The 11,940-nt window shown below is 34.0% G+C and overlaps 1 long non-coding RNA gene across 7 annotated transcripts; it reads left to right on the top strand.

The window, feature by feature from the left end:
• The first annotated feature begins 344 nt into the window (after nt 1-344).
• On the top strand, nt 345-11,669 carry LOC114322445 (uncharacterized). 7 transcript variants are annotated; one of them, XR_014335721.1, is made up of 8 exons: nt 345-699; nt 3,497-3,566; nt 6,829-7,208; nt 7,306-7,330; nt 7,415-7,502; nt 7,611-7,736; nt 8,883-9,047; nt 9,690-10,269. It is a non-coding gene; the product is annotated as an uncharacterized LOC114322445 (long non-coding RNA). The 7 variants fall into 7 exon arrangements; XR_014335722.1 differs by having other exon boundaries at nt 352-699; nt 3,497-3,531; XR_014335719.1 differs by lacking the exon at nt 3,497-3,566 and adding an exon at nt 11,439-11,669 and having other exon boundaries at nt 355-699; nt 9,690-9,996.
• Nucleotides 11,670-11,940: the final 271 nt, after the last annotated feature.

The raw sequence follows: 11,940 nt of genomic DNA, 5'->3' as shown, positions 1-11,940 counted from the left end.
TTACCTCTTTATCACTAAAAAATCAATTCAATTTATATTCTTTTAATATTATTAATTTTATATTTAAACTATTTAATTTTAGATCAATTTTACCTCTATTGTTAGCTTTTGTTTATAATCAAACAGAAATTGATAATGTAACCCCCAAATTTCATTTAAAATTTTATTTTGCCTCCCAAACTATCTCTAAAATATCAATTAAAAATGAAATTTCAAATAGTGTCACATCAACAACTTTTATTTAGTTATGGTAAAGGTAAAATTGATATTAAATCGAATAGTTTAAATATAAAATTAATTCTAAACCCTAAGATTACTTAAATTTGATCCCAACCATTCAATTGTTTAATAGTTGAATATAGGCAACTGGGTTAACTCGTTAAGGCCTCTCACTCTTTCATCTCTCACTCCATTGCTCTCGCTATCCGTCTGCTCTCACTCCACTGGTCCTCCATTTGCTGCTCTCACTGCCTAGGTCTCATCCCACTCACCAGCAACCGAGCAATGAGCATGCACTTCTCCAGGCAGGGACGACGATGGCCAGTGTGAGTTTTGCTCCGTCGAGTTCCATTTGAGGGCCAAATGTATCGATGATCAAACCCTAGATGTCACCAGCAAGGACCTTTACAGCTCCAACCACACCATTGTTCCAGTTGATTTCTCTGATTTCAGCTCTGGTTTTGACAATTCCGAACAGAGGTCTCTCTCTCGTTATGTCTATGCCCTTCTATTTTGTGTTTGTATTGCATCTATGATTAAAAATCTTATTCTAATGTTATAATTATTCCCATGAACTTGCTTTTTGTATTGAGGTTCTAGTAATTTTCATATATGATTGTTGCTTTGGTTATTAATGCTTCATTTTGGTTGTTAGTGCAAAAAAAAAAAAAAAAGCGCACAAAACTGAATTGATGAGTTTGACTTGATCTTTTTATGTATAGCTTCCTTTGTCATCTCCTTTGTTGTTGGATAGAAATATAAATAAAAAATAAAAATAAAAAGTTACCTTAAGCTAAGAAGAGCCAAAATCATCCATGCTCATGTACAGAAAATGGAAAATGAAAAAAGGAAACATAAAGAACATGAAGCTGTGAACTGAATGCTTTTAGTGCTGAGATTGAATTTTTGGTGCCGTAATGTTTGCTGCTGAGATTAAATATTGCTTGAAGATGCTGTGAGGTTGATCATCACATTGGTTTCTTGTTGCTGCTGCTGCTGTGTTGTTGTCATTCGCCTTGGCCCCATGTTGATCTATTGCCTTTGTATACTTGGCTTTCGAGATGCCTTATGGCAGTTTGGTGTCGTTGGGGTTTGGTGTTGGGCTGTGGGAGTATGGTTTTGTTTTGTTTTTTGTTTTTTTTCTTTCCTTCCTCTTGCTGTAGTTGATCTCTTGCGAATCACTTTGTTTTCTCCTGGTGGAGCTTGCACATGATTTTGCTTTCTTTCAACCTAGTTGGGATGAGATGGATTTGCTATGATGCAATTTTTGCTCCTACTTTTGGTTTTGTTGTTACTTCTCTTTTATCATTAATAAAGTGCTCTCTTGTTTGCTGATCAAAAAAAAAAACAAAAAAAAAAAAGAAAAAAAAGGAAAGAAAGAAAGAATATGATCATATGCAATTATTATTTTTTATTGTGAGATACTGTATTACCTTGAATTGACCAACTAGGCCTAACCTAGTTGGCCACCATGTCTTCCTTAGGGTTTAGTCCCTAGGGCGGTCATGGGTTCAACTTCCCTTAGGGAAGTTGAATTAAGCGAGTGCAAGCATTTAAGTTCTTTGCCAATAGTAGAGAGATTTTCTCTCATAGATGCTAATCTAACAACTAACGTTTGCCGATTCAAAAAAAAAAAAAAAAAAATATTGTATTACTTTGAATTGGGTATCACGCTCAAGTTAGTTTTGGTTGAAATTTGTGTACAAATAACCTTATGTAATTATTGTATTTTGATGGATTTTATGAGATTCTTATGCCAAACTCAATTTTATGTCAAATTAGATATTAAATTAATTTGTTGCCTTTACTGGTTACATTCTATTACTTCATAATTTTAATAAAATTATTGTTGAGTTTTGTTTTGAGAATACTTGAAGTAAGACACCATCCTCATTATTTTGGTTCTTTCTCTGGTTGAACCCACCATAAACACCACTATCCAAATTCGGAATAACAATAGCCAACACCCTTTACTGTTTTGAGTAGATTGTAAATTTTCCATAGTGTTGTACCAAGGAACAGGTGGCCACATAATTACATAGAGAACATGAACTCTATATAAAATAGATGAACATATGAGATAGAGACATTTTGGTTTTGATTTTTATTTAAAGTGCTATTTGTTGATGGAATTTTATATCAAGTGTTTTACCCTTAAGAATAGTACATGTGGTTTTGTGTTTTTATCAACTTGTAGAGTGTTTGTAGATTTTGTTTAATTGTTTGAATATTTTGATGTACTTCAAGAATGACTTCATATGTTTTGTTCTTAAACTTGCATTGATTTTTTTACTTTCACCATTGTCGGTTTTTTTTTTTTTTTTTTTTTTCTTTCTTTTTTTCCGTTCCTAAATTTTGTGTTCCAAGTTTATTTTCTAGAAATCCAAACCTCAACTTCATCATTTTCTTTCCAATCTTTTTGGTTGATGCTTATTTTCATTCTAGGGGATTTACGATTTTGCAAATGGATATTCTATTTTGGTTTTGGTTTTGGTTTTGGTTTTGTTTTTGTTCAAGAGTTCTATGGTTATTCTAGCTTGCATGTGTGCACACATAGTAGCAAGGTGGGTGAGTACAAGGTTAGGTGGGTTTGTGATATGAGACTGCTCTCTTATTGCCAATATACTCCTAGCTTTTGCCAAGTCAAATGACTATGAATGGAAAAAAAAAATGTCCCAAGATTCAACGAGGAAACTTGACTCGGGCAATTATGTTTATTCACTAAAAGAATTACCCTAGAAACGACAAGCCTTATAGAAATCGGAATTTGGAAACATATTTTATGAACTATTACTATATTGGTCCTATATGTTTGCTTTGTTCAGTACTAGCTGAGAAAAAGGGAATGTGAACTATAATTACAGCTTCCAATTTTTGACAAATAGATTTTTTTTTTTTTTTTTAATTATTAAACTTTTGAAAGAACTTAATGTACTCCCTTTAAAATCTACTTTTGAATGTTACATAAACAAATCCTCCAAAACTAACACCAGGGCATTCCTTATCAAAGATTTCCATCAAACTAGAAAGGAGATAAACATTACTCATTACATTATTCAAGTGACCGGCGGACACAAGGAGTGGCCAGGGTTAACCATGGCCCCTACGATCATTTCAAAAATCATAATTAAGTATATTTATTTGCTTTGAAGTCTATAATTTGCTCTTAAGTTTCCAAGCTACGATTTTTCTTCACATTTATATTAAAAATCATTTTACTAGCTTCAAGTGCCATGTACTAACTCACATCTTCATTTGTTGTTGTCTTTTGCCGTAGGTCCTTAATTTCTTATTCTTCTGATACAAGCAAAGGTGTAATTTTTTTAGTTCCTATGAGCTACTAGCGGGTGTGTTTTTTACTCTTTTATGTATATATAGTGTTCTCATTAGGGAGCTATACTGTGTAGAGCACTGCTGGGTGTACTAAAATTCTTTTTTGTTTGTAATTGATGCCAGAGCTTTGGCACGAGTGTGCTAAAATTTGTTAATTTGATTTTTGTTGATAGCAGAGTAGTGGCGGGTGTGCTTTATTTCTTTGTTTGCTTTTGATTGGTTGCAAAGCATTGTCGTCTACGTTACACGGACTCGTCAGTTTTGGCGAAGTACTTGTGTCGATACGACACGACACGGGTACGGGTACGGGTACGGGTACGGAATCCGGCCAGGATACGGCATGGAAGAAGTGGATACGGCATATGGAAGTAAGAAGAAAGATGGCATACCTACGATTAGGGCTTCGATCTTCTTCTCTCGATCTGTCTTCTTCTCTCTCTCACTCTCATTCTCGATTGTTCTCTTCGTTTGTCTCTTTTCTCGCTCTCAATCATCTTCATCTCTCTGTTTCAATCAACTTCGTCTCTCCCTTCTCTCTGTTTTCTTCTCTCCCTTCTCTCCATATTCTTCTCTCTTGACCGTCTTCTCTTCTCTTTTCTTTTTAATTGGTGCCTATCATATATAATATAATTTATCATAAATAATATATAATATAAATTATATCATAAATAATATATTGAGAACAACTCCTTTTCTACCATCTTGAAAGTTGTCACCAACCAACAAGTTAATAAACTATCACCTTTTCACCTACCAATCAAAAGTCAAAAAAGCTACCATCCACCTATCAATTATATAATAATAAATCTAATTAAATAATATATATTATAAAATTAATAAAATCTATAAAATACATTATCTATTTTATATTTATTTTAACATAATTTGTTATTCCTTATTTATTATATTTTTGTTATTTATAATATATATGTCAATTAAAAGTAAAAAAATAAATTATATAGATAAATTAAAAAAATTATCAATAAAAGTAATACATAAGATAAAAATAATAAATATATTTAAAAAATAACTATTTAACTTATCTTTATATAATAAATATATTTAAAAAATTAAATATTTAACGTATCCCCGTACCCGTATCCCCGTTTAGATCTATATCCACGTATCCTTAATTTTTAGTTTTGAAGTGCCTGACCCCTAGATATGTACCCGCACCAGAGTCCGTGTAACGTAGATTGCTGTGGGTCCTCAATTTCTTATTCTTCTGATACAAGCGAAGGTATAATTTTTTTTAGTTCCCATGAGCTACTAGCGGGTGTGCTTTTTACTCGTTTATGTATATATAATGTTCTCATTAAGGAGCTATATTGTGCATAGCATTGCCTAGTGTGCTAAAATTCTTTTTTGTTTGTAATTGATGCTAGAGCACTGGCATGAGTGTGTTAAAATTTGTTAATTTGATTTTGGTTGATAGTAGAGTACTCGCTGAGTAGTGTTGTGAAAGGCGCGCCTAGGCGCAAGGCGTAGCGAGGCACAACAGTTGCGCCTGCAGGTACCCAAGGCAACGCGACTTGAAAGAGGAGTGCACCTTATGCATGACTTGTCAAGGCGAGAACAGGCACAAGTCGCATGCCTAGGTGCGACTTTTGTTTTTGGATCTCTAAATGAATCTAATGGCTCAAATCGTGCTTTAAAGGCTCGAATTACAGAGGATTACAACTCTGAGCTATATACGAGAGTACCCAGTCCCAAATCGATTGAAATGCCCTAATCTCCATTCGTATTTGCTTGAAAGCTTGTTGTCTCTCTCTCTTCTCTCTCTGTCTCTCTCTCTCTCTCTTCCCTTCGGCTCGTTTGGGACCAGGTGAGTTCTTCTCTTCTTCTTCTTCTCCTTTCTCTTCTTCGACTTTGCTCTCTATTTTTTTTTCTTCAACTTCGAGTCTCGACTCTTTCTCTCTTCTTCTTCTTCTTCTTTGCTCTCTATTTTTTTTTTCCTGCTTCTTCGACTCAATATCTCTCTCTCCCTTTCTCTCTCTTCTTTTTCTTCGCTTTGGTTTTTTTTTTCTTTGACTCAGTCTCTCTTTCTCTCTCCTACTGGACATAGTTCTTCTTCTTCTTTGCCGTTTGCTGCTGGGCTGAGTTTTTTTTCCTCTCTCTCTCTCTCTCTCTCTCTCTCTTTTTTTTTTTTTTTTTTTTTTTTTTTTTTCTTGCTTCTCTATCTTTTTTTTTGCTTCATACATGGAATAATGCAAAAATGAGAATGGCAGTAGTTTGTATAAGCAAGCACATGTCTTATTTTTCTTCTTCTTCTTCTCTATTTTTTTTTTTTTTTGGCTTCTCTTCCATGCTTTGTGTGTGTGTGTGTGTGTGTTTTTTTTTTTTTTTTGCAATTATGTTATTGTCTTTGTTTTGAGTCTCTGTTAGAAGGAAAAAAAAAAAAAAACCTACAAATAATTAATTCATGAAATTACACATTACATTATGAATCATTAGTCTATGTTAATTTATTTATTTTTTACTAAGATTGTGTGCCTTGCTTCAATAAAGCCTGCGCCTTGTGCCTAGGCCCCAAAGAGACCTTCAGTGCCTTGGTTCGCCTTGAGCCTTTAAATAGTATGCTTATTTATTTGTTTTATTTTAATTTATAGTATAGCACTGGTGGGTGTGCTTATTTATTTGTCTTTTTTAATTAATAGATAGCAGAACATTGGTTGGTGTGCTTATATTCTTTGTTTTCTTTTAATTGCTAGTAAAACATAGGCTGGTGTGATTATCTTATTACAAGGACACTTCAATAAATTGCAGAGTACTGGTGGGTGTGGGGTAGCATGATATTTTTCTAAAGAATAATATAGATAAAGAAATTGTGGGATTTTGCGCAGCCAAGAAACCCTCTCCCCCCATTTCATTGCCTTCTAAATTGTTGGTCCTAGCCCTTGGAAATTCCTCCATTCTTGGTCCATTATTGAAGGATAAAATCTTTCATACACCTAGCTTAAACACTTGAATCGGATGATTTGGAGCGGACTTTGTAGAGATGGCGAACCTTACCAAGAAAAGGACTATATTTTTTTTGGTCCTTCATATGGGACTTTATAATTATGAGGAGGTTTTGAAAGTATTATATTTTTTTGTCCTTCATATAGGACATCTTGGAAATTTTGAAGCATCTTAAATTGATTTTCTTTTATAAAGAGAACTAATTGACTTTCCTGCTACTTTTCTGTAACAAATTCTGTGGTTATCTTAAGTTTCTAATCTGTATATATGTGTAAATATGTGTGTTGATGGTGTGAAGATGTTATTGTGTTGTAGGGATGGGAAGAAGGCGAAGGCCTTGGGAAAGAGAAGCAAGGGATCAAAGGATATGTCAGAGTTAAGAACAAACAGGACATTGCAGCTTCTTTTTTTTTGTTGTTGCTCTTCGTTTCTCTGATTTTTTGTTTATTCATCAAATTCATGCTCTGTTTTGTTGCCTAGAACATAAAGTTTATTTATTTTAATTATCTTCTGAATCAAAGGAGCTAATAAGCTTAACCTTGTTGTGGGATGAGTTTTTCATACATAAGGAGTTCATGACATTTGACAGTTCAATAGGTACTGGGACATAATTGTTCAAAATTACAATAGGTATTGGTGCAGATAAGGGCATTTGATACATCACAGTTTGACAGCATCCTCAAGAGATTGAAAGTGTAATTGTCATATTTATCCTTTGAATTATATTTAATGAGCTTTAAAAAAAAATTTCTTGCATTTTTCTGTTTCTGACTCTTCTTTTTATATTTTCAGAAAGCTGCAGAAATCAAGGATAAAGGTACATCAAGATAAAATTGAATTTATATTGCACTTAATATCATTATATGGTTTGATGAGGATCATCTTTGTATGCATATTGTAGCTGTTGAAAAGGATGATGTTCAAGAGGTTGATACCGATGTCACCTTAGAGACTAATACAGTTGTCAAGTCTACTCAACCCTAAGGAAGGTCAATATGGTTGCGCACATCAATGCTAGATCGGTTTTGAGTTATTTTTCTAATTTTTATAAATTTATTTATTTGTTTATTTTTGTTTCTTCTTTTAATAATCACCAGGTATAAGAAAAGAGAGGGAAACTTGTCTGTGCATATTCTTCTGAGGATCTTGGAGGAACACTTGTGAGTTACTAAGCTTGGTAACTTAGGTCCCCAAGTTTTTTCGCATAGAGTTGATTGAAACAGGTATTGTGAGGTAGTTATTTTGCGGTGCCTCAATTTTAAGTGAAGAATTTATTATTTGGGTTGAGTTGTCTAAGGTGCCAAATTATTTTTAAAAAATGGAGTTCTAAGATTTTTGAGTTCTTCCATCTGCCCTTATTTTCTTAGTATGTTAATTGTACGGTTTTCAGAGGTTGCCTCTGTTTTCTTGTTTTGGCTGTAATTTTTAATAGATTGCTGTAATTCTATGTAGAAAATCATAGCTAAATTGATTGTTTGGGACCATCGCTTTAAAATTTTCCTAATTTACTCAAGTTTCACATGAGTTAGATTCAGATTGGTTGATTGAATTTGAATTGATCAAGTTTCAGATAGCAAAAAATTGTCCATAAATTCAGAATATTTGGTGAAATTGGCATTCTGGAAAAGAATGGCTTTCTTATATTGTCTATCAGTTTGGTTGGAATTTCAGCTAAATTTCAAAAAATCGGTTAATAATTGAAGGCATTTAAAGATTGTATAGTAGTTAATGGAAATCTATTTTTGTAGTGAGGTTTCAGTAAGGTGTTGGGATTAGGAAGCTGGACTTATTTAATAAGGCGATATTAGAAAATGGCTATTGAGATTCACACTAAAGAGGCATAGCATAGTCTAAGGAGAAGATTGATTGAGGGGAGATATGGCAGCTTGTTTGGTGGGTAGAGGATTTATACTATTAGAGGTCCTTTGGAAGAGTATTCACTCAATTTTTAATTTCTTTACGTTAATTATTAGCATTTGGATTGATAACGAGAGCTTCTTATGGAAATTATTTAGTTTTTCATTCCTTTACTCATCAATATTTTGACCCTTTTTTGTTTTTTGTCTCAATTTTGTTCGGTCGTTGGTAGGCTTATCTAGATCATGATCTTAACAGTTGGATTGTTCAGTATATGAATTTTAGTATTGTTTGGATTGGTGGGCATGATTTAGATTTTGATAAATTTGCTTGAATTTTGCAAAATTGATATGTTTATTGACCTTTTCTTTGGCAATTTTGTTGTGTCCAATTCATTAAATTGCCACAAAAATGAAATTTGTGGGAATTCTTCTGAATTATTGGTCAATTGGTCAATTGGGTCAGCGTTGTTTTGGTGGATTTTGGTTTGAATTTGTGATTTGGTTTTTCAGGGTAGGGGTTTGAATTCAATTCCTTGGAAAATGGGGGTTATGTCTAGGCGGGTTTTACCCATTTGTGGTGAAGTCTGTTTCTTCTATCCTTCCCTGCGGGCAAGGTCGAGACAGCCTGTGAAGTGGTACAAAAATCTTTTTGCTGATATCTTCCCTCGGTCTCAGGTGAGTATTTGGCTTCCCTTGTATCAGTTTTACTTGATTGTTATGTCTCTTTGAAGTAATGTCAATAATTTTTGTTGCTTCAGAGTTCAGTTGGCATTACTTTTTGCAATTCTTGTGCTTCTGTATGTTGACGATGATTACTTCGAAGTATTCTATCAAGTAAATTGTATTGAGTACTTAACAAAAAGAGAAAAAAAGGAAGTAATTGATCTGGTTGATTTATATGCTCTGGGGATTCAAATGTGTTCTAAAAATGGGGGGAAAATTTAGAGAGATGTTGATTGGGATAATCTGCTTTTGAGGGTAAAAAATGAAAACGGCAACTTATCATTGCACGAGGCCTTGATGAACAGTCACCAAGTTGTAGCTTAATATTTGATCACGGTAGATCCGTAAGTGTTATATTATCTGAACAATGAAGTGAAATCAGCTCTGTTTCTAGCTGCTGAAGTAGGGTTTTTGGAACTTGTCACGCATATTCTATGTGATACAGTTGGGATTGAAAATACAAATGAAAGACTTAAAGGGTAATCACCTATTCATGCTGCCATTTTAAAAACAAACCGACATAATTCTAACACTTATTCTTGATTTCTCTTTGGCTTTTGCATTTTTGTTTCTCAATTTATTTTAAAATCCCAGGTGTTTTAGATGCCTTATTGCAATCAGAACCCTGGTTCATTCAATTAAGAGATGAAGGAAGGACTCCACTTCACTTGATTGCATGATTGGGCTATCTTGAAGAGGTTCAGTACTTGTTAGGAAGACACAGTTCAGGTGCTATTGCAAGGGACAACAATGGCTTACTTCCTATTCATTTAGCATCAATTAAGGCCACATGGATGTTGTCCGGGCATTGCTTCAGTATTGGCCTGATTCAAGGGAACTGCTCAATTGTCATGGTCAAAATATTCTTCATGTTGCTGCCAAGAGCAGAGGACATAACATGGTTAGTTACATTCTCCAAACTCCTGAGCTCGAAAAGCTTTATAAACATGAGGGGGATAAGCATGGAAACACACCCTTGCATTTGGCCACCATGGACTGGCATCCAAAGATTGTATGCACACATAGAGGAAGTGCAATGCACATTTGTTTTATGTGCACATAGGAAAACTGTAATATCAGTGAAATTCAATGCGACAAGTGTAAGGGAAAGGCACATTGTACAATGACAGAAAATTTGGGACATTTGATAATGCAACTCAATTTTTCTTTTAAATTTGACCTTGTAAACAATTATTAATGAATATACTAGAATCTTGAATAAGAAGCCCTAATTTTACCTAGACATAATATATTGTCCAGTTCAAATGTAGATCCAAAATCATTTAGAAATTAGGTTAGGCAATGAAAAACTTACTGGTTTGTTGGTTGTGAAAACACTAACCCCGATTTTGTTGATTTCGAGTTGATTTTATTGATTTTCTCTCTAGTTGATATGAAACTTGAGAGAAACTTCAAAGAAACTTGGAAGTGTTGCTTCCAAAATGCTTAAGAGAAATTAGGTTATGAGAAAATCGGAGCAATATTCTCTGTTCGTCAATTATGGAGATTGTAACACTTGTGCTCCTTAAGTCCATGAGACGTGTTTAATTTCATTTCTTTGGTCATTGAGATCCTTTGGTGGTGTATAATCGTATTTGTTGAGTGAAAATCTAATCTAGACTTCATAAGGATGCTCATTTGCGCTTACTTTTGTTAGAGAAGTGCTTTGGAACCTAGAAATTCTAATCTGGGTGTTGACACTGGACCTCCTAGGGTCAACACTTGCGTGCCTTCTTTTTCTCCAGAGGTTTATACTTTTTGGTACCACCTCTTCCTAGTGTCGACACTACTTAGTCTGATTTGTTCGTGGATCAACACTGCTTGGAGGTGTCGACACCTGGGTTTCCAAACTCACTTGTTGCTCACTGCTGCTGGGTCGACACTTCAAAGAAAATCAAAGATATTTCTACTGCATTTTGGGCCCTACTTTTGGAATTTTTGATGTATATTTTATTTGACTTTAGGGCTAACAACTCACTAGGTTCTTGTACTATAAATAGGCCTCCATACTATCTTTTCTCACTTTCTCCTTTTCTTTCTCTTATAACCGTGAACACCATTCTCTCTCTCCAAAACTCAAGCATTTTCACTTAGATTCTTAGATCTACTTACTTTGCGTCATCCTCTCACCTTGGTCCTTTGAGATTGATTGAAAATCTCATTGAAAGCTTTCATTACATATGTACGCATGTAAATACTTTGGATATGAAAAGACATCATTACATCTGTATGTATAACAAAAGCACTCATGATCACATATATCTATAGGTTATTATTGATTAGAATCATTGTAGACCCTTACTGGACCTTTGTGTTCATCCCTATTGTTAAACAAATTTTCAGGTGCTGAGTCGGATGAATTGTCCAAGAATGAAGGGAGTTATTTTGTTGTGGTTTAGGTATTGATTAATTGTTGGCGAAGTGGCCATGTATTGGAAAGAGAATGTATTTTTATTCTTTATAGTTATTTATTATGTAACTTTCAATGTAAGCCTAAGGGCATGTTTTGTAATATGTTGTATTTGAGTATTTCATCATTTGTATAATATGAGAGAGAATAACACTATTTATTCATTTGTACTCTTGCTTCCGCATTTTATTATGTAATTGAATTTTAATAAGGAACTTGGTAATATATTCGAGTAATAAAATTTGGGGGCGTTACAGAGAGGGTGGAGAAAATCATTAAGAAGGTCGATCGTCCGAGAAAATGGGAGTGATGTTTCTTTGTCTATCGTGGAGAAGAAATGGTTTTGAATGGGAAGGTATTTTGGTCCAATACGTTTAGCGCCTATTGTAGACACCTCATTGACTGCCATTACATTACGTTGTGCAACTTTTGAAT

Source organism: Camellia sinensis, chromosome 7, assembly GCF_055761805.1.
Source record: "Camellia sinensis isolate YWXY chromosome 7, ASM5576180v1, whole genome shotgun sequence".
In the NCBI taxonomy this organism is placed as follows: domain Eukaryota; kingdom Viridiplantae; phylum Streptophyta; class Magnoliopsida; order Ericales; family Theaceae; genus Camellia; species Camellia sinensis.
The sequence above is the reverse complement of the archived record's forward strand: the minus strand, read 5'-3'. Positions and strand labels throughout refer to the sequence as shown.